The sequence below is a fragment of the Tursiops truncatus genome, chromosome 1 (genome assembly GCF_011762595.2).
Source record: "Tursiops truncatus isolate mTurTru1 chromosome 1, mTurTru1.mat.Y, whole genome shotgun sequence".
Classification (NCBI taxonomy): domain Eukaryota; kingdom Metazoa; phylum Chordata; class Mammalia; order Artiodactyla; family Delphinidae; genus Tursiops; species Tursiops truncatus.
Window position 1 is genome coordinate 76,020,044 of NC_047034.1, and position 22,670 is coordinate 76,042,713.

The 22,670-nt window shown below is 38.2% G+C and overlaps 1 long non-coding RNA gene across 5 annotated transcripts in view; it reads left to right on the forward strand.

The window, feature by feature from the left end:
• The window catches only part of LOC117309655 (uncharacterized), a 72,731-nt gene that overhangs the window by 5,775 nt on the left and 44,286 nt on the right, over window positions 1–22,670 (forward strand). For 2 of the 5 annotated variants that reach the window (XR_012333347.1, XR_012333342.1), the window contains exon 4: window positions 3,909–3,971. The exons of the other annotated variants lie outside the window; for them this stretch is intronic. This is a non-coding gene — a long non-coding RNA (uncharacterized lncRNA). The remainder of the gene's footprint in view (window positions 1–3,908; window positions 3,972–22,670) is intronic. 5 annotated transcript variants of the gene reach the window in all.

Genomic DNA, 22,670 nt, shown 5'->3' on the forward strand with positions numbered 1-22,670 from the left:
TTTCTCAGTGTTTCTTCAACTTTTATGACTTTGACACTGTTGAAAATTTCAGGCCACTTATTTTGTAGAATAGCCCTTAATTTAGGTTGTCTGCTGTTTCCTTATGATTAGACTTAAGGTTATACATTTTTGGCAGGAATATCACAGAAGCAATGCTGTATTCTTGTTGTATCTTATCAGATGGCACATAATTTCTATTTGGCCCATTACTGATACTGTTTACTTTGATCACTTGATTTAAATGGTGTCTTCCAAACTTCGCCACTTTAAAGTTAGTCGTCTTCTCTTTGTAATTAAGTGTTTTGTGGGGAGATACTTGATGACATTTCTCATCAAATTTTCAGTTTATTTGTCTATGTCTATATGAGCTCATAGTTTCCTGTTTTAATCAGTGAGCTAGTATCATTATTTTGGTGGTAAAACTATTTTCACATTTTCCTGTTGGAACATTTCAAGCTAAGCTTCTGTGTCTTTTCATCATGTCCCGATCATTCTTTGAACATGTCCTTGCTTTCTGGCATACCAAGATGTTCCAGGCTTATCTTGTACTTTCCTGCCCCAACCCTGGAATCAGGCATTTCTCCAAGGAGCCCTTGAGAATGCTATCTTGAAGCCACACTCTGTGCGCTAGGTATGCTCATTGCTATTGGCATTTTGCTCCTTCCAGGTACTTTCAGTGGACCGAGAATATTTTTGTATGTATACATATACATATATATAAACAATATATACATATATTTATTTATACTATGTTTATTATTTATACTATATTTATACTATAACTGTATTGAAAACCATGAGTTCACTTCAATTTCAATCCAACACTTCAGTTTTCATTCTAGTTTTATCCCTTTCCATCTTTGTACCTCTATACTGTATTAGTGGGAAATTAGCTGTCTTTATCCTCAATGTATTTACTTATTTGATCAAACCCTCTGTGTATAAATAATCTCTTCTTCCGCTGCCACCCTTTCCCCTGCCTCGATGCCCTTCTGACTGAGTATGGGCTCAATATGGGCTCCACCACTCCATGTAAGCATGTCTTCACCCTGCTCAGGTCTGACACCCCATATGCCAGGCCACCCCTCTGCATGGGTGCCCTGTTGGTCCTGCTTGGCTCTGACACACCACTATGGGCCAGTGTACCTTGTTCTGCCCCCACTGAATACCTTTAAGACTGAATTGCCAGGAAATGAAGGAAAGGGGAGGAGGAAAATAAAGGCAAATTTTTAGTAAAGACCCAAAGGAAATTAGAAAGTGAGCGATTTGATATCTTGGTAAGAGCATTCCAGATAAAGAATAGCAAATGCAAAGGCTCTGTGGTAGGAGCATGGCTTGTGTGGTTAGAGGGACACCAGAGTCACATGAGTAGAAGAAGGTAAGCAAGAGGGATAGCAATATTAGATGGAGTCATGGCGATAAGGGATGAGGTAGGGTAAGAAGGGAATAGATCATGTAGGGCTTGTAAAGTCTTTGGATTTTACTTTGAATGGGAATGGGCAACTATTGGAGAGTTGAGCAAAGGAGTGAGAGCATCTGCCTCAGGTTTTAAGAGGTTCACTATGGCTACTCTCCTGAGAACAGAGGAAGAGGGGCAAGGACAGAAGCCAGCACACCAGTTAAGAGGTTATTGCAATAATCCAGGTGAAAGATGATGGTGGCTTGGATCCTGGTGGGGGTGGGGGAAGTGAATTGAATTCTGGGTGTATTTTGGAGGTGGAGCTGACAGAAATTGCTGACTGCTGAGATGTGGCATATGAGAGAGAGGAGTCAAGATGGTACCAAGATTTGTGGCCTGAGCAACAGGAAGAATGGAGTTGCCATCAACTGAGAAGGAGAAGACTGCAGGAGAATCTGGTTTGGGAGAGAGGGGCATTATCAGTAGTACAGAATGAGATATATTTGCATTAAGTTTGAGTCTGTTGTTAAAAATTCAAGTGGAGATGGCAAGTAGGCAGCTGGATATTCCAGTCTGAATTGGAGATATAAATTTTGGGAATCAGTGATAAATAGGTGCTATGTAAAGCCATGAGACTGGTTGAGGTCATTAGGTAATGAGTCTAAATACTATTGAATTCCTAGAGCACTTCAACATACAGAGGTTGGGGAGATGAAGAGCAAAAGAGCCTAAGAAGGAGCTGTCAGAAAAGTAGGAGGAAAAGTAGGTTAAAATGGTACCTTGTTGTTGCTTTCATTTGCATTTTTTTGGTTACTGGTTGCATGGTCCTTTGTAGATTGTTTATAACCTTTATCAATTAGGCTTCAATGATTTGATTTAAAAAAATCAATTGTATTAATTTTTTATGTAATAGGGATTTTAACCTTTTGTCGTATTAGATGAAATATTTCTTCTCTTTGTCTTTTTGTTATATGAATGTTTAAAATATTTATGTAGTAAGTAGTAAATCAATTAGTGTTTTTATTTGTGATTTATCTTCTTCTTATGAAACCTAGAAATTTGTCTCACCCTCCAGAGATTTGAAAATCATTTAATTCTACTTTATTCTAGCTTTTCATTGTCTTGATTTATTTTTATTAACCTTTGTTGTTGTTGTTGTTAACTTTATTTTACTGACTTTATTTTGTTTACCTTACAGAATTAGTTTTGGTGCATAATGTGAGGTCAGGGTTTAAACCCATTTCCTCAAGCAAAGGGCTCAGGCAATCAACACCAAGTATTATTTGGTTCAAGCAGGAATTCATAAATAGAAGGTTCAGGAGGATGCAAGGGGCCATGCACTCACTCTCCAGGAGAGTGATGTACTTGCTTGAGTGCACCAGGTGTGCTGTGGTCAAACATGGGAGTGGGCTGAGAGTGGAGCTGAATTTGGGTGTCAAATAGCCTGAGCTTGGGTGCCAGCTCTTTAGGGAGCTGCTGGAAACACTAGCTGTCCAGCAGTTGGAGACTTTGGAGGAAGGTGAGATCAGGCACCTCCAGATACCAGCCAGCTCATTGTCAGGCAACCCTGGGGGAGCCCCTGGGCCCATTCTTTGGACACTCTTTTTTGTCTCTCCATGCTCCCAAATTGTTAGTTTTTCCAGCACTATTTATTATTGAATCATCTATCCCTTTGCCAGTGATTTTTGATATCTCCTTTTTAGCAGATATTAAATTTTTATGGTTATATTTTACTTATGTCTAATTATTTAAAAATATTAATATCATTAACAGCAGGATAGTAAACTTCATGAAGTCAGATTTTAAGCATATATTAATTTTTTAAAAAATTAATTTATTTTATTTATTTATTTTTGGCTGTGTTGGGTCCCGTTGCTGTGTACGGGCTTTCTCTAGTTGTAGCGAGTGGGGGCTACTCTTCGTTGCGGTGCACGGGCTTCTCATTGCGGTGGCTTCTCTTGTTGCGGAGCACGGGCTCTAGGCACGCGGGCTTCAGTAGTTGTGGCTCACGGGGTCCAGAGTGCAGGCTCAGTAGTTGTGGCGCACAGGCTTAGCTGCTCTGTGGCACGTGGGATCTTCCGGGACCAGGGCTTGCACCCGTGTCCCCTGAATTGGCAGGTGGATTCTTAACCACTGTGCCACCAGGGGAGCCCAAACATATATTAATTTGATATGCAAAACATATACTCTCATTTAATACAGGAACAGGTTAACGTTAAAAGAAAGCATTATTTTATGTATTTACTATTCTTATTTCTGAGAAGTCTTAAGTTTTGTCTGTAATATCAATAGACTTTTCTCTCTAGCTTGAGTACTATGGTTCTCTACAGTAGAGAATTTTCCAATAAAGACAATGCTTAAAATAATGGTTTTCTATTTAATTAAACCGGATATTTGCAAGTAGGTTTATTTTCACCTCACTTTTGAATACATTTGAATTGTTGTTATACTCTTTTTTTTTTGGGGCCGTGCCGCTTGGCCTGTGGCATCGAAACCACTCCCCGAGCAGTGGAAGCCTGGAGTCTTAACCACTGGACTTCCAGGGAAGCCCCATGTTGTTATACTTTTGAAGGTGAGGCATTTGTTTATTATTCCTTTATAATTATAGGTGGCTGCTAACATTCTGGTTCATCTTTTTTAAGTACCTAAAAGATGCCCTCTCAGTCTGAAAATAAAATTATCCATTGGAAAATAAAACTAGTAAGATTAGTACTGAATACTAAAAATGAGTCTTGCCTATAAATATAGACTGCGAATCTTAAATAAAAAGACAAGCAAATAAATATTAAAATATATTGAAAGAATAATTAATCACAACTGAGAAATGCTTATCTCAGAAATTTGAGGATGGCTTAATAATAAGAAATCTAATCTTAAAACATAGAAAATGAAAAATCCAAGATCTTTTCAGATGCTGAAAAGATATCTGATAAAAAGTAAACATTCTATTTTAAGTACTTATTAGGAATGGAATAGAAGGATACCTCAACATGATAAAAATATTTTTCAAAATAACAGTATTCTTCTTTCTTTCTTTCTTTTTTTAATTGAAGTATAGTTGATTTACAATGGTGTGTTAATTTCTGCTGTAGAGCGAAGTGATTCAGTTATACATATACATACGTTCTTTTTTATATTCTTTTCCATTACGGTTTATCACAGGAAATTGAATATATTTCCCTGTGCTATGCAATAGGGCCTGGTTGTTTATCCATTCTTAAAATAACAGTATTATTCTTAATGGCAAAAAAAATTAAGGATGTTTCCATTAAGATGAGGAGCAAAATTAAGGAAGCCCGCTATTGCCTGTGCAAATAAATGAAGACCAACCAAATGAGAAAAGCAAAGGCTATTTATTCTGAGCTTGCTATAGCAAAGGAATCAGCCTCTGTTACCTGAGTTTTGTCAATGACTCAAAATCAGGTGCAGAAATGGGAAAGCTTCATAGTGGAAAAAGGGAAAGCTTCAGGTGTGCGCTGATTGGAGGCTGCTGGTGTGGAGAAGCTTGTAGGCAGGCTAACTAGAAATGGGGCATCCTATGTGATTGGTTAGGGGTGCATATTTGGCTTTCTATGGTTGGTTCCACATTGGAAGTGGGGACCAAAATTAGGGAAGCTGTCAGTTATTAATGAAGTCCTGGCCATTTTGAGCCATTTGTTAGAGAAGTTATTGTTTAGCTACTTGGATTGTCACTATAGATAGCAGCCTGGCTTCCTGCAAGTCTGACATAGCAGGCTGGCTTCCTGGGTTGTTTATTGTAGATAAGGGGTTGGTTTCCTGGGCAGGTGGGTGCAGCTGGTGGGTCAGGTTTCTATTTTCTATATGGTCTGGCCATTATCCATTTTTATATTTAGTCTCTCACTATAATTTAAAATTGTTTTGAAATTTCTGACTCATGCAATAAGATAGTAAATAAATAAGTGGTTTAAATCCTAGGGGGAAATAGATGATAGAATTTTTATGTTAAACTGAACATTTGAATTAATAAAGTAGTTCAGGAAAAAAAAATCACTCTACTATTCTGGCAATAATTAGGTAGAAAACGTAATGAAAAATATCTCATTCACTTATCAACAAATAAAATTCATAGGCATGCTTTTATTGAGGAATGTGTTTGACCTATATAATCCAAACTATCAAATTATTACCAGAGAGAAAAAATATTGGAAACACCCTTTAATAGAAACACCCTTAGTTTTTCACCACTGAATGAAAGGAGAGGCATGCTAAGTTTTGGATGGAAACCCTAAACATTTTGAAGATTTCACACCATCTTAAATCAACTTAAAAATTCAATACAATTCCCATTTAAATTCCTTATGGAGGTTTTTTAGGGGGGAACTGAAGGAACTGAAAATTTTTTATAAAGTTAGTCTAAAAGAATAAACAAAAAGACCAAGACAAGTTTATCCATTCAATAAGTACTTATTGATTTCTGTGTTCTAAGCCCTAGGGATACATCTGTGAATAAGATGTTACAATTTAAAAGTAATCAGGTATAAGTATAATGTGTTATCTTCTCTTCTTATGAATTGTTATTATCATTGACAAATGTAATTTTATGAAGATAAGAAGACGTAGACCTGATATTAAAAAATTAGTGATAAAAATTTTTAAAGAAATCAAGTTAAAATAAAATGTGTTATTTTTTTCCCTAAATTCCTATTATAGCATAATATTGCTTTTTAAAAGCAGGTATATTAAAATGATAATTAAAAATTCTCATTAGATTAACAAAATTAAAAAAAATCCTTATTACTGAAATATATTTAGATAGGATTATTTCTAATAATTTATTCTAAGGAAATAATCTGTAAAGCAGATAGTGAGTGCACTGGGATGTTCACTGCAGGGTTAATTATATTAAGGAAAAACTGGAAGCAGCCTAAATGTCCAACAACAGAGTAATAGTAAATTATTCTTTACTCATAAGTAGGATATTATGGTGTTTTGAAATAATTTAAATGAAAAAGGGAAACACTGGAGTTGAAAGGAGCATTGGTAATCATAGCCTTTTCATTTTACTAGATAGTCTGGAGAGGTAAAGTGATTTGCCCAAGGGTACACAGTAAGGAAGTATGCATTGTGGTTACCAGCATGGGCTCTGGAGTAAACTGAACTGACTTCGAATCTTTACCATTTACTAGTGTTATGAAGTTGGGGCTCATATGATCCCTGAGACTTAATTTCCTAATTTGTAAAATGGAGATGATAATAATAAGGCTTTGTGAGAGTTAAATGTACCTGTTGCAGATCAAGTCCTTAATAAATATTTGTTATTAATATGCATGTAATGTAATAAAGACTATATCTAGTCTTTGTCGCCAGTTCCTGGCACAAGCTTCAAAAACTTGGAATTTCCTGAGTATCTTTTGTTATTCATTACAAGCCCCTTTCTACCATACCTGAATTTATGCTAATGAAATGACTCTTGGTGGGACCTTGGATAGTTTCAAGTGAGGGACTGGCCATACCAGAAAGACCTAGCACATGATTAAAGGATTGGAACTTTCAACCCCACTCCCCTAACCCCCACTCCCAACCTCCTGGGAGGGGAGAGGGACTGGAAATTGGATTCAGTCACGTGGCCAGTGATTTAGTCAATCATACCTATGCAGTGAAACCCCAATAAATATTCTGGATCTGAGGCTCAGTGGAGCTTCCTGATTCATAGACACATTAATGTGCCAGGATGGTGATGCACTGGATTGCATAAGGAGAAGGCATGTGTCCCCCTCCTCCCGTCCCCCACCCCAGACCTTGTCCTATGTTTCTCTTCCATTTAGCTATTCCTGAATGGTATTTTTTATAATAAACTTTTAATTGTAACTACAGTGCTTTCAGTGAATTCAGTGAATTGTTCTGGCAAATTATCAAACCTGAGGGGTTGTAAGAAACCTGAGAATTTGTAGTCAGCAGATGTGCAGGTGGCTGGTGTCTGAAATGGGGGCAATCTTGTGAAGGACTTTGCCCTTAACTTGTGGGGTCTGCACTAACTCTCAGTAGATAGTGTCAGAGTCGAATGGTAGGACACCCAGTTAGTGTCAGAGAACTGGTGTTAAAATGCAATACAACTAACATACTAATGATAATAATCATACCACTATTCTCCGAGTCCTCAAATTCTGTCTTACCTCATTTCTTATCTCCTATAACCAGTCTCTCTTGTATGTCCTATTCTTTATAAACCTTATGAGACCATTTTATTTGAGGCATCACAAACATGTTCTATTCCTAAAGTAACTCTCTGCATGTTATTGTGTCTTTTTCTCACATGAGTTTTACATAATAATGACAACTTAATTTTCCCAAATGGGTAGTTTCATTAGTAATACTCTTTTACCTAAAAATATTCTGCGGGGGAATTCCCTGGTGGTCCAGTGGTTAAGATACTGGGCTTTCATTGCCGGGGCCTGGGTTCAATCCCTGGTTGGCGAACTAAAATCCTGCAAGCTGCATGGCATGGCCAAAAAACTAAAAAATAAAAAAAAACAAATAAATTTATGAAAAAACAATTCTGTGGCACAACCCATTGCTTATTCATCAAGGTCTTCTACAACTCTTTCCTGTGTTATTTTCATTCTTCCCCAAGATGTAGTCTACTTTCTAGCCACATTGAACTTCTCATTACCATATGTTGTGGGTTGAATTGTGTCCCCCCAAAACAAATGTCCAAGTCCTAACCCCCAGTACCTGTGAATGTGATCTTATTTGTTAATAGAGTCTCTGTAGATGTAATCTTTGTAGATGTAGTTAAGACGAGGTCATCCTGGATTAGGGTGGGCCCTAATCCCATATGACTGGTATGCTTATAAGAATAGGAGAAGAGACACAGACACACATGGAAGACAGTCATGTGAAGAGAGACACACACAGGAGAATGTGATGATGGAGGCAGAGATTGGACTGATGTGTCTATAAGCCAAGGAACACCAAGGATTTCAGGCAACCGTGAGATGCTAGGAAGAGGCAAGGAAAATTCTCCTCTAAAGCCTTTAGAGAGAGCATGGCCTTGATAACACCTTGATTTTTTATATTTATCTTTCAGAACTATGGGAGAATAGATTTTTGTTATGTCAAGCCACTTAATTTGTGGTACTTTGTTACAGCACCCCTTGGAAAACAGTATACCATATCTCTCTGGTTTTGGTCACACTTTCCCCTTTGCCTGGAATGTCCCCCATCTCTATTCACTAAGATCCTATCCATTGTCAGGGCAGTTTCTTTTATGGATCCCTCTGGATTCAGTCTTTCTCTAACGTATCCTTGGATTGCTTGTCTAGAGGTCCCACATGATGTGGCTGTTAGTCTCTTATCATCATTCTTCTGGTCCCCACCAAAATGAAAACTCCTGGAGGGCAGGAATTGTCTTTGCATCTTCCACCTTTTGCAGCAATGCCTTGTTTATAATGCTTGTTTAGATTTTTAGAATTCCTTAGTTATCAGTTGCCTCATTACAGAAGTACAAGAAGGGAAAAATTTCAAGTATAGGTTAAAAATAGCTAGAGTTTACTTTACTTGAAATATTTTTCCTTAAACTCATACTTTACTTGTTGCACTTTTATGTAATTTTATGTTACATAAACCATAAAGTTCTCTAGAGGCATTTTACCGTATCACAGAAGGAGAAAAAATAAATTGTATAAAGCATTCCATAAGAGAAATACAGTAAAATCTCCAAATTACTATATATATACGTAATCCATATATTGCCAATTCAGATTAAACTGCTTAGTACAAAGGACACCTTGATGCCCAAAGTGATGCCAGGTGAAAATAATGAAGATGTTCTGTAATGAATTAATTTACTCTGTAGACACTATTTTAAAAGTTTAAATCACCAGATGATATTGAAACCTGACAGGAGGAGATGAAGCAAGAGAATTTCTGAAGCTTACTTTCTTAAACAACAAGTGCTAAGCTAAAATAATTTCTTCCATTTCAAATCAAGGAATACACCTTTTGGCCAATTTAGGAAACAGCATCTGGATTAAAAATTCTTGTTTTTCATAAGTACTTTGGAAAAGATGAGAAAATAATCTGTATGCAGAGTTTTCTTCATAAAGTTTCAAGAGTCAAAATCATAAGCAGTAATGAACGTTGTTTGGAATTGTATCTTTTCCAAATTTGTCAGTGGGTTGGCAAAGGTAGGAAAGTTGTTTTCTTCTGGGAGTATATGCCATTGTTTAGTTATTTGAAGGTATTGTAACCCTTAAAGATTGTAACTATAATTCCTTAAAGAGTGTCTGAATAATACTTCTCCATGAAAAGGAAGAGTTTATGGATGCTTGCCATCAAAAGGATTATTGGGAATTACTATATCAAAGTGAGGCACCACAGGTGCTGTGTGATGAGCCTCCACAGTGACAGCTTTCACTGTTAAAATACTAGTGAAATGAGATGAGAATAAAATTTCAGCCAGTTCTCTCTACCTACATGAAAGGGATAGGCCTATTTTTCATAATATATCAAGCTCAGTTCTCTCCTACAATGACTTAACTTGTTTATAACAACTGCTACAAAGGTCAGCTTTCTGCTAAAGGGTCACATCAAAGTAGCATTGTTAACTTTGCCATTTTTGTCTTTTGAAGTCAGATTCTATTTTATGAATCAAATTTCAACTTGTTTAACAGCCAGTGTAGTTGGGCTACTGGACTTTTTTTTGTCTCTTGAGATTCGATAGGTAGCTATTGCCACATATTTAAATGCGTGTTTCATGTCCACTAAATTTGTCTTGCAGTGCTAGAGCAGATTCTCCTCATTGTATGTGTACTAGCCTCCAGGTTTTAATCTTGAGATTCATGTTATTAAAGGTGAATAGCAAGTATGTTTTAGTAAAATGTGATAGTTATTAGCAACCAGAGAAAGAGAGCCCCTGTACCTTTAAAAATTATGAACATGGTAATAATATGAGAGGTAATTACTCAAATGCTGAAATTCTGAATTAACAGGATATTAAAAGTACTAAAAGAGTAATGAAATGTTCCTGTATTAGTTTCTTAGTGCTGCTACAACAAATTACCACAAACTTAGTCACTTTAAATAATACAAATTACTTTTTGTATAGTTCTGGAGGTCAGAAGCCTGAAATGGGTATTATGGGAATAAAATCAAGGTGTCAGCAGAGCTGTGTTCCTTCTGGAGGCTCTAGTGGGGAATTCATTCCTTGCCTTTTCCAGCTTCTAGACATGGCCCACATTCCTCAGCACGTAGCCTCTTCGTCTTCAAAGCCAGCTATTGCATCACTGAGACCTCCACTTCCATCATTCTATCTCCTCTGACTTTCCTGTCTCCCTCTTTCACTTATAAGGACCCTGTGATTGCATTTGGCTCAGCCAGATAATCTAGGATATGCTTCCCATCTCAAAATTGTTAATGTAATCATACCAGCAAAATCCCTTTTGCCATGTAAGGTCGCATATTCACAGGTTCTGGGGATTAGGACATGGACTTCGGAGGAGAGGTGGGGCAATTATTCTGCCCACAGGCTTCTAATTGCGGTGGCTTCTCTTGTTGCAGAGCACCGGCTCTAGGTATGCAGGCTTCAGTAGTTGTGGCACGCGGGCTCAGTAGTTTGGTGCACGGGCTTAGTTGCTCCACAGCATGTGGGATCTTCCCGGACCAGGGCTCGAACCCATATCCCCTGCATTGGCAGGCAGATTCTTAATCACTGTGCCAGCAGGGAAATCCCTTCCTTTAGCTTTTTATTTTGATCCATGTCATGTAACTTTTCTATGTTGTTGTTTTTAACTTTTCCATGTACATTGTATTTAAACAATATGCATTCTGAATCATTTGGTTGTCCTTTAAAAGATCAGAGCCTAAAACCTCTTTGTCCTTGGCTTTATTATATGACTAGAAGACTTTCTAACTGAATTTAATTGGAGAGGATAGAATGAAACCAATATGAACGTTCAGCAAAGCAACAGCCTCTAAGAGGTCAGGAGTGATCACAAACTGCTCTGTGCAGCTAAAATAGATTTCCATTCCAAGGTTCTGCTAATAAGAGCTTGACAGTTATAGAGCTTTAATACTTTCAATTTCACTAAGCAATAAATAAAATATTAGATCTGAATGTGTTAATAAAAATGATATGTTTTTAATTATATAAGTGAATTAAAATTGTTTATTGATTCTTATTTCTTGTTTATTTCTCCAGTAAAACCAATTGGGCCAGTGAGAAATTTGATGAGGGGAGGAAGTTTCATTCAATGTCAGTCCAAACTACGTTTTATTTTTAAAATATCTAGTCCTCAGTCATTTGTAGGCTTTAAAATTCATAGAATCAGGACTTACACACATAAAGCACTTACATGAGGAAAAAGTCATTCATAGCAGATCTGAATAAACCCTCCTAATTAAACTTCCTAAGTCCAGATTTGAAACATCCTCTGGTATTTTATAAGAATTTTCATATTATGTTTACGACCAATACAGATTCTCTGTTGCCTGACCCTCTAAATTTTGCTAGAACACAGTACAGACACTCATACCTCCCCCCACCCTTTCCCAATCATGTTCCCTATATTCAGCTAGAAGTGCAAGCTTTATTTTCTAAGCACTTTGAAAGGAAGTGAATAGATCTAAGAAGTGAAGCTGGAACATAATGGAGTAAAGAGTTTCCCACCAGCCAAGATTTTGGGGGTGGGGAGAAGAACTGAAAATCTTAATTCTCTATATTTTTGTTTTTCATGCAGAAATGAAAGTTTCTTTTATTTCACTCAAATGAATGAATCTAGAGAGACTTTTTTTGTTTATAACTTTCAGGACTAATATGAATGTTTTGGACAGCCTTTAGCAGTTCTCAACCAGGGACGATTTTGCTCCGCAAGGGACATTTAGCAATGCCTGGAGACATTTTTGTTTGCCACAATTGAGGTAGGGGTGCTACTGCATCTAGTGGGTAGAGAGGCTGGGGTTCAACATCCAACATTGCACAGGGCTGCCCCCACAGCAAAGACTTATTGGCCTCAAATGTCAATAGTATGAAGTTGAAAAATCTTTGGTCAAGAGGACGCTATCTAATTTTTGACAGACTTTGATATGTCAGTATTTAAAAATTTTATTCTAAAAGTGTAAGCACTAGAGGGCAGTACCTGCCCAACAGTTGTGACTGATATTACTTTACTTTGGGGGTCTTTCTTTGAAGTTAAAGAGGAGCTCGTGATTTAGGTTACTTGAAGATAACTGACTTTAGGAGACCCTTAAAGAACTGTTTAAGTAATTCTAGGCCAAAAGGCAGTTTTAATGACTACTCTTTCTGAAATCAGTAAAAGCAGAGCAAGCATTTTTTTTTTCTTCTTTTTATAAATGATGCCCTGTGAACTTTTGCCAGAGAAAGGGGGAAATTCACGCTACGTTTTTCACACACAGAAACACTATCATTGCCACCTACACTTCTATTTGCTCTGTCAAAGAAGGTGATGGAAAGTCGCTATTCCTAGGGCATGTGGATCATTGTAATGCTGTGGAGGATGTGTCTGGGACAGGGGGACTAACAGCAGAAAGGCAGAGCTGATTGAACCCATTAAATGAGGTAGAGTCTGAATCAGCTCTTTGAATCTTCAAAACAGGTAAATAATAACCAGTTTGTTTGAAGTTATTTACATTAGTTAACTATGGAAGAATGCAATACCATTTTCTGTTTTTTTCCTAAGGATCAGTCCACTTTTTAAGAATGAAACAATATTTTCTCTTTTCAGTGTGAGACATCCAGGCTGAAGCCTAAGATTTTAGGTATTTTAATAAAAATTGAACCTCCCTCCCCTAAACAGGACAAACCATTTGCTAAACTCACATTAAACCTACACATTCCTTTTTATTTATTATTAAACATTCAAGGTATACAACACAGTATAAAGAATGGACATTTATGAACCAGTCCAATTGAAACCTTCTGTGCACCCTTCTCCAATTGCATCCTTCTCTTCCTGTCTCTCACCCTGCCATCATGCTCAGGTGCCCAGGTAAATGACTTTGATGTTAAACAATCCCATCTGTTTCTTCATAGTTTTATTATATATGCTAAATATGCACAGTAATATATAGTTTTTGCATATTTAAAAACTTTCTATAAATGGCATGTAGCTAAACTGTAATTTGTGTTTCCCTTTCAATGTTATGTTCATAAGATTTATCCATGTTGATACAAGTATCTCCAGTTATACCAATATTATTTATCATCCTCCTATTACAGTTATTTAGGTTATTTCCAATTATTTGCTAATCCACATAATGATGTTACGTATGTTCTCATATGTAGCTGTTTTTGTGCATGTGTGAGAGTTCTCTAAGGCAGGAGTCAGCAAACTATGGCCTGGTCCATAGGGCTTTCCACCTGTGTTTGTATGATCCAGAAGGTAAGAATGGTTTTTACATTATTGAATGGCTTTTAAAAGTTTAAAAAGAAACACTGATATTTTATGACACATGAAAATTCAAGTTTCAGTGTCCATAAATAAAATTTTATTGGAACAGCCATGCTCATTTGTTTATATATTGTCTATGGCTGTTTTCAGGCCCAGTGAGTAGTTGCAACAGAGATTAGATGGCCTGCAAAGACTGAAATATTTACCTTCTGACCCATTATAGAAAAAGGTTGCTGCTTTCTGCTCTAGTGTATACACATAGGATGGAATTGCTAGGTGGCACCTATTTATATTTTGCTCTCATCAATTAAATCTAAGTTTAAAAATGCAAAATCCTATAATCTGTTGCATCAGATTGTATATTTTCTCAAACTCTGAAACAGATATGAAAAGAATTCTCTGAATCTTACGCTTTCATTTGGTTTAAGTAATGAGCTTAAACACATCTTTGTTGTAGCTTCTTTCCCCTTAGCTCTGGGTAGGTACTAATTGGTGCAGTGGTACAGAATACTAATTAGGTTTATCATTCTTTTGAAAGGGTGCTGGGAATGGGGAAAAAACTAGGAAAATTTTTATAATTCTTGAGCTTATTTTTAAGGCCTTTTAAAAAAAATTAATTTATTTATTTTATTTATTTTTGTCTGCGTTGGGTCTTCGTTGCTGCGGGCGGGCTTCCTCTAGTTGCGGCAAGTGGGGACCACTCCTCGCTGCAGTGTGTGGGCTCCTCACTGCGGTGGCTTCTCCTGCTGCAGAGCACGGGCTCTAGGCGAGCGGGCCTCAGTAGTTGTGGCTTGCGGGCTCAGTAGTTGTGGTGCACGGGCCTAGTTTCTCCGTGGCACGTGGGACCTTCCCGGACCACGGCTCGAACCCGTGTCCCCTGCATTGGCAGGCTGATTCTTAACCACTGCGCCACCAGGGAAGTCCCTTAAGGCCTCTTTTAAATATCCAAGAATATGTGATCTTAAAAAAACCCAAGTAGTTCAGATTGACTTTATTGGTCATTGGCTTTACTGCCCTCTACTAGAATGTAAACCCAATGAAGACAGCAGTTTTTGTCTAGTTTTGTTTATACTTGTAAAAATGCCTAGCACATAGTAGATGTCCAAGGAATACTTAGTAGTTGAATGAATGGATATATAGAACATAATCCATCTGAATTAAAGCTTGAAATTCATTGAACTACCTGGATATTTATAATACATCCCTTAATATTAAACAACACTATATTTGGAATTATACAAGATATTTCCTGTTTTCATCTAGGTATTTTAAACAGTAAGGGCATAGTTTGTGACTTTGCTCTCCTTGGTGAATAATAATGATGATGAAAATAGCTAACACTAGTCTGTAAGTGCTAGGCACAGTTCTAAGTGCATTACATGTGTACAGTCATTTAATCCATATACTGATAAGAGCTCTAGGAGCTAGGTACTATCATTATCATCATCTCCATTTTTACCAATGAGGAAACTAAACACAGAGAGTTTAAATAACTGCCTAGGGTTATAAAGCTACTAAGTGGTAAAACAGAGATTTGAAGCCAAACAAATTTTGGAAGAATATATATATACATTTTTTGCCAAGTCATGTGGCTTGAGGATCTTAGTTCCCCCACCAAGGATTGAACTTGTGCCCTCCGCAGTGAAAGCGTGGAGTCCTAACCACTGGACCGCCAGGGAATTCCCTGGAAGACTGTTTAAATCCAGGAGGAGGGGTCTTTGAAGTCCTGTAGTCCCTCAGGATAAGCCATATAATAGGAATATAATGTGAGCCAATTTTTTAAAAATGAATTAATTAATTTAGTTTTGGCTACATTGGGTCTTCATTGCTGTGTGCGGGCTTTCTCTAGTTGAGGAGAACGGGTGCTACTCTTCATTGTGGTGCAAGGACTTCTCATTGCAGTGGCTTCTTTTGTTGCAGGGCACGGGCTCTAAGCGCACAGGCTTCAGTAGTTGTAGCACACGGGCTCAGTAGTTGTGGCTCGCAGGCTCTAGAGCACAGGCTCAGTAGTTGTGGTGCACAGGCTTAGTTGCCCCGCGGTATGTGGGTTCTTCTCAGACCAGGGCTTGAACCCGTGTCCCCTGCATTGGCGGACGGATTCTTAACCACTGTGCCACCAGGGAAGCCCCTGAGTCACGTTATTTACTTTAAAATTTTCTAGTAGCCACGTTTAAAAAGTTTTTTAAAAATTGGTGAAATTAATTTAAATAATATATTTTATTTAACCTAATTAACAAAATATTATCATTTAAACATATAATCAATATAAAGATGGTTAAGATATTTTACATTATATTTTCATACCAAGTCTATAAAATGTGATATGTATTTTACACTTACAGCATATCTGAGTTTGCAGGAGGCACATTTCAAGTGCTCGATAGCCACATGTAGCTAATAGCTACTTTAACTGAACAGTGTAGCTCTAAGTTATAGAAGAGGGAATGTAAACCTTGAAAGCACATAAGTTGTCCAAAGTCATGCAATTCGTTGGGTGACTCACAGGTAAAGGTAAAAATTTTATGATTTTGGAGGTTGTGGGAGCAGTGCCAGGGATGATGGCCAATGAGGGTTTCTAAAACTCTGAGAAATGGACCAGGACCAGGGCAGGCCTGTAGAAATACAGGGGTAATGTGAAGTCCTCTAGAACCACTAAGTAGGTCTCAAATGGATTGGTTTTAATGGCCAAGAGGTTATTTGTTCACATTCTGAATTGAGGTTCATCTGGCACTTATTTGTCTGCCTAATATGGCGAGAGTAGTATTAATATACTGCATTTTTAGTAACTACCTGTCAATTATAGTAACTGGTCTCAATTATATTTGATCATTTTGCTAGCTGAACTCTACTTACTAGCTCTTTACCAATTAGAGAAACAGTCATCATCATGAAGTCCTGATTATATGCAGAAGAGCTGGGGAGTGGGTGGTAGGTTCACTATGTAAAAACCATATGATCTTGGCTCTCATTAAGCTTGAAATCGAGTGGGAAAGTAATATTAGTATAGAGATTTAGTTAAATTTTAAACTATAGTCCTAAAGTGCTAAACTCCCAAAGTACTAAATTCATGGTTCCAGAAATGCAGAAGGAGAGAGAGTTCATCATGGCTTCTGAGTTAAAATGAAATAACTAGTTATTTCAAAAACAACTTCATATTCATCCTAGCAGTCACACTGGCATTATTTACACATTATAGAGACAGTATGTTTTAAAGTTAAGCTTAATTTGTTTTGTTCCATTATGAAAAGGACCCTTTGAAAATTTTGAAAATATAAAAAAAGAAAAACATGAATCCATAATTCTAAAGACAACTATTTCTGTATATTTCCTTTTAAGTCTTTTAAAAACATTAAAAAGACTTGTGATCATGAAATAGAATTGTTTATTTTGGTTTTTTCCTTAAAATTATATCACAAGCATTAAAAATGTTCATCTATTTCATTTAAGGGCTTCCCTGGTGGCGCAGTGGTTGAGAGTCCGCCTGCCGATGCAGGGGACAGGGGTTCGTGCCCCGGTCCGGGAGGATCCCACGTGCCGCGGAGCGGCTGGGCCCGTGGGCCATGGCAGCTGGGCCTGCGCGTCCGGAGCCTGTGCTCCGCGACGGGAGAGGCCACAGCAGTGAGAGGCCCGCGTACCGCAAAAAAAAAAAAAAAAAAATGTTCATCTATTTCATTTAAAATACCTACTTGACAATAGTGAGATGTGTCATCATTTGTTCAGCCATGCCCATTTGATGCTTCAGTGACCATCTTTGTGAACCAACTCTTTTTTGTATTTAGGTTTTTTTCCTTAGGTCCAATTCCTGGAAGTTGAGCTGCCAAGCTAAAGAGTATACCATTTTTAAGGTTCCTGATATATTTTGACACATTGCTTACTGGAAGTATTGTCCCCATCAGCGTGAGGCCCATTTCATGGCAGTCAACAGCACTGAAGTAGTCTCATTTGTTTTTCATTTGCTAAGTTGGGAGACAAAAAATGTTATTTTATTGTTTTAGTATCAATTCTTTGATGACTACTATTAAGTACGAACAGTTCCTCATATTTATGGTTATTTCTTTGTGTTTTGTTTGTTTGTTTGTTTGTTTGTTTGCGGTACGTGGGCCTCTCACTGTTGTGGCCTCTCCCGTTGCGGAGCACAGGCTCCGCACACGCAGGCTCAGCAGCCATGGCTCACAGGCCCAGCCGCTCCATGGCATGTGGGATCCTCCCGGACTGGGGCACGAACCTGTGTCCCCCACGTCGGCAGGCGGACTCTCAACCACTGCGCCACCAGGGAAGCCCGGTTATTTCTTATTTATTTATATTATTATATACTTTGTAATTTTCTCAGGTTTTATCAGTTTGTTTCAGTTCTTGATGTGTTAAGACATTGCTAGTTTTTTTTTTTTTAATGGATAGTGTTGATAGTTCTTTTAAAATAATATTCCTTTAAACACCAGTTTTCAACATGTAGGGTTTTGGGATTCTAAAAAATATATTATTTGGGGAAAACATTTAGTTTCCATTCTTTTTAGGCACTCTTTGAACTGCTTTCTTATGCTGTCAATGGGTGTGGGCTCAAGTGGTGTAAACTACTTATACTAAGCAATTACTTTAAGAAAAATAAAATTACAAAGATACATTTTCTGTAAAACATACATTGGGTATACAAAAGTGTGGTAAAAAATGTTTTTGGGAAAAAAATGCTTTGGGGAATATTTACTACTTTGAATTATCTGCACTATTTTCCTACGGTAGTGCCAATAGAGTAGATTGTGTGTGAAAAGATTTTCTGAGTTTATTTATTTATTTATTTATTAAAGTTTATCTTTTGAGATAAAATTCACATGTGAAAAGATTTTTACCTTCAGATTTTGGAAGACTATATTGTTTAATTTAGAAAGGAGGCATGGACTGTGTACCTCTTCTTATGTACCCCCAAACCTGAAGTATGCCTTATTGTTAATTCCTAGTGCTCAGGACTGAATTTTTTTTGTTATTTTAAATTAGTGCTCATTTCTATGGGCTGCAAACTTTTCCCAATAGCTGAAGCAGAGACTTCTGGGCACTGTTTTATTTCTTCTTTCTTCACAGTTTTAAAAGAGCCCCTTGCCTCCTCTGTTTGTCATTACGTGTACTGAAGTACAGAATAGAAAATGCAAAACAAGACAGCTGTACAGGAGGTTTTTCTTTTTAAAGAAGTTGATAGACAAATGGCACAGGGTTCACTGTTCTCGCCAGCTGAGAGTTTAGCTTCCAGAAACCGCTACTTTAGGGGAACAAGTGAAGTAGTGTGGAAGGCCTGAAAGGCTTCATTGACACAACAGCCGGGAGGCTCTTGTACTACTTTGTCTGGTATGCAGTGCCCTTCGGAAACCAGCTCTTCAGAACTCTACACCCCCAACATCCCCAAAAGCTTAAAATATTAGGCTTTTTTATTTTTGGTGGGTTTTTTTTTTTTTGCCACTATACTTGGTTTTCTAAGTGAAATTACTGAAAAGGAGTTTGTTTTTGTTTATCTTTTGCCTTTGAGTGTCAGTCAGTGATTCACATAATCTCTTGGCTTGCTTAGTGGTAACACTGGGGGTCTGGGCAGTAGGGCCAAATAGTTGAACCTAACAAATTAGTGGCCCAGCTTTAGTATTTGCTTTCTGAACTAGAATCTAAGTGCTGCAGCAAAAAGGAGTCCTTGGGTGGGGGAAATAAGACAAATTTGAAGCTGATGATTCTCAGCTGTCTTGAAGGTTGATCTGGAGAGATTTAAGTTTATACTAAGGAATAACTTTCCAGTAGAACAAGATATTAAAAGTTGTTAGATTTGTATCAGTGAAGTTGTAGACTCACTTGTAGACTTTGAGAGAGTGCTTCAAGGAAGACACAATCATCTGTGGCATGTCGGTTTGGTATAGAAGGGCTGAGGCCAGGCAACCTTCTCATCAATGGTTTTCATTCAAGTATTAATAGAGCTCCTATTATGTGTCTAGCCCTGAGAAAGGATGTGGCCTGTGCTCCCGAACTTTGAGGAGCTCAGAGTCGTTGACCCATAGGCTGTGGAAGATCCTTAGAGATAAGCGGTTCAGCCTTATTCTGCAGGGAGCATTGAGGCCCGGAAAGTTGACTTGCTCGAGATTACATGGAGTTCGTGGCAGATTTTTGACTGGAAGCTAGATCATTTTACTCCCAGTTTGGTATTTTTCCATTCGACTCTTGTTGAAAGTGCCTATTGCTGTCAGAGAACAATTCAAGACAAGATATGCTGAAGTGCACATGGGAAGAGTTCATTGCTACCTGGTGTTATCTGGAAGTGTGACAGATTTTGAAGAATGGGTATGGTGTGGACATTACAAAAGAACCAGAAAAATCTGGTCTCTGTTCTGTGTTGTTGGGGGATATTTACATCGTTCAGTTCAAGTATGAGCCTTTAAATGTTATCTCTGTTGGAGCACGTGCACACAGGAAGTTTCCTTATTAAACATCAAAATGGAAGCTGGGTGAGGGTTGGGAGGTTGGAGGTGGGAGGGGAAGTGCAGTCCAAGTGATTCACAGATTTCTGAGTAAACTTGGCCATCACACATTGGAGGATGAACTTTGAGTTCATTGCTAGAACTTGGGGTCTATGACGAGAGGGGCCCTTGTGGAGCTCTTGTGGAGGTCTTGACGTAAAGAACTTGAGCGACCCCCCTGGAACTTCTGCCTGGCTGCTAGGAATTAGTTCTTGGCCTTAATATTTGATCTCTTCTCACTCTATGCCTATGCCTATAGGTTTCCTTTCCCATTTAAGAGCATTGCTAAAAGCAAAAGCAACAATCTTAACCATCTGCTCCTTAAACAAGAGGAGATTTATTACTTTTAATCGAAAGGATACTTGTTCCAACAGGAGAAGTGTATGCCTCAGAGAGGAAAGCCTGTGGCAGCACATATATTTTGGTCGCTGCTCTGCAGTCAGTTGTGTGTGTGTGGGGTGCTCCCCAAAGTGCAAGCAGCAGATACAAGAGTTTAAGGCCAGAGAGAGCACTGATGGTTCAGGAAACAGAAAGTTTAGTGCACATGCAATACGGCTGGAGTATAGAGCAGGGGGCGGGGCCCTGAGGCATCTAGCAAAGGGAGTGGGGAGAGGGAGATTGGGGCTGAAGAATCCAGATCTGGAGGGCCTTGTAAACCGTGTTAAAGAAAGTAGACTTTAACTCAAGGGCAATGGGGATATGACTATGAGATTTAAATCTTAGATCACTCTGATTGCTGTATTGGGTTGGATTATAGGAGAGGGAGAATGAGAAACAGTAGAATCAGTGAGACTAATTAGAAGAATGTTGCATTAGTTGAAGAGAGAAGGGTTGGTGGCCTGAACCTGCAGGGACAGAACCATGAAAAGCAATTCTGGCACTCAAGGCAAACAGCTAAAAATTGACCTTCAAACAATTCTGTAATTCAAGATATGGCTTGTAAGTGGATGTGACTGTGATGTGCCTTCCAATAGCTTTCAATTTAACTAAATATTGTGGATAACCAGGTGCTATTCTTTTAAAATAATTGTGTAAAAGAAAAACAAACCCCAAAACAAAAAAACTTCCCTCTCTGCTTTTTTGTCTCCAAGGGAAAAGCACCGTCAATCCCTAGCAGTTAGTCTGGGGCAGAGGCAAGGGGAGGGAGGGAGGTGATCAGATTTAAGAGATAGTTGAGAAGTCGGATGGACAAGGAAATCTTTTGAGGGAAAAAATTTTTGAGTTCATTTTTTTTTTTTTTTTTTTTTTGCGGTACGCGGGCCTCTCACTGTTGTGGCCTCTCCCGTTGTGGAGCACAGGCTCTGGACGTGCAGGCCCAGCAGCCATGGCTCACGGGCTCAGCCGCTCCGTGGCATGTGGGATCTTCCCGGACTGGGGCACGAACTCGTGTTCCCTGCATCGGCAGGCGGACTACTCAACCACTGCGCCACCAGGGAAGCCCCTGAGTTCATTTTTAAAGTTGTTTTTTTAATTGAAAGAGTAATACATGCCACGGCAAAATTCAAACCGTACTAAAGCTGTACAATGAAAAGTATGTCTCCTTAACCAGAGTCAACCACTGTTACTAGTTCTTGTGTATTCTTCTAGAAGTTTTCTGTACCACTGTAAGCTTAAATTTTTAGTATTTTCATTAAAAATATTTCTTTTTATTAAAACATTTAATATTTTTCTTTTTATAAAAATGGGAGCATACCATACACCCTGATCTTCCCTTTACTAATTCACTTAACATTATATTGTGGCAGTCTTGCCACATCTGCTTCATTCTTTTTAATGACTGTTTAATAGTCCATTGAATGGGGACTTCCCTGGTTGCGCAATGGTTAAGAATCCACCTGCCAGTGCAGGGGACATGGGTTTGAGCCCTGGTCTGGGAAGATTCCACATGCCATGGAGCAACAAAGCCCGTGTGCCACAACTACTGAGCCTGTGCTCTAGATCCCACAAGCCACAACTACTGAGCCTGTGTGCCACAACTACTGAGCCCACGTGCCACAACTACTGAAGTCCGTGAGCCTAGAGCCCGTGCTCTGCAACAAGAGAAGCCACCGCAAAGAGAAGCTCGCGCGCCACAACAAAGAGTAGCCCCCACTCGCCACAACTAGAGAAAGCCCGCGCGCAGCAACGAAGACCCAAAGCAGCCAAAAGTAAATAAAAAGTAAAATAAATTTATAAAAAAAAGAATGATGCGTTTAAAAAAATAGTCCACTGAACGAATGTGTTATCATAATTTATTTAAATTGGTCTCCAAACTGATGGACTGGACATTGGGGCTATTTCCAATTTTTGGTATTTGAATTAGATTTTTACATAAGAGAAGAGACATGAATTAATAAAGGAAGAATTTTAGGTCATGAAAAAAGGTTTATATATAAACAGGGACCCCTGGCATTTTTGTGACTGAGGAACTGCTCTTGACTT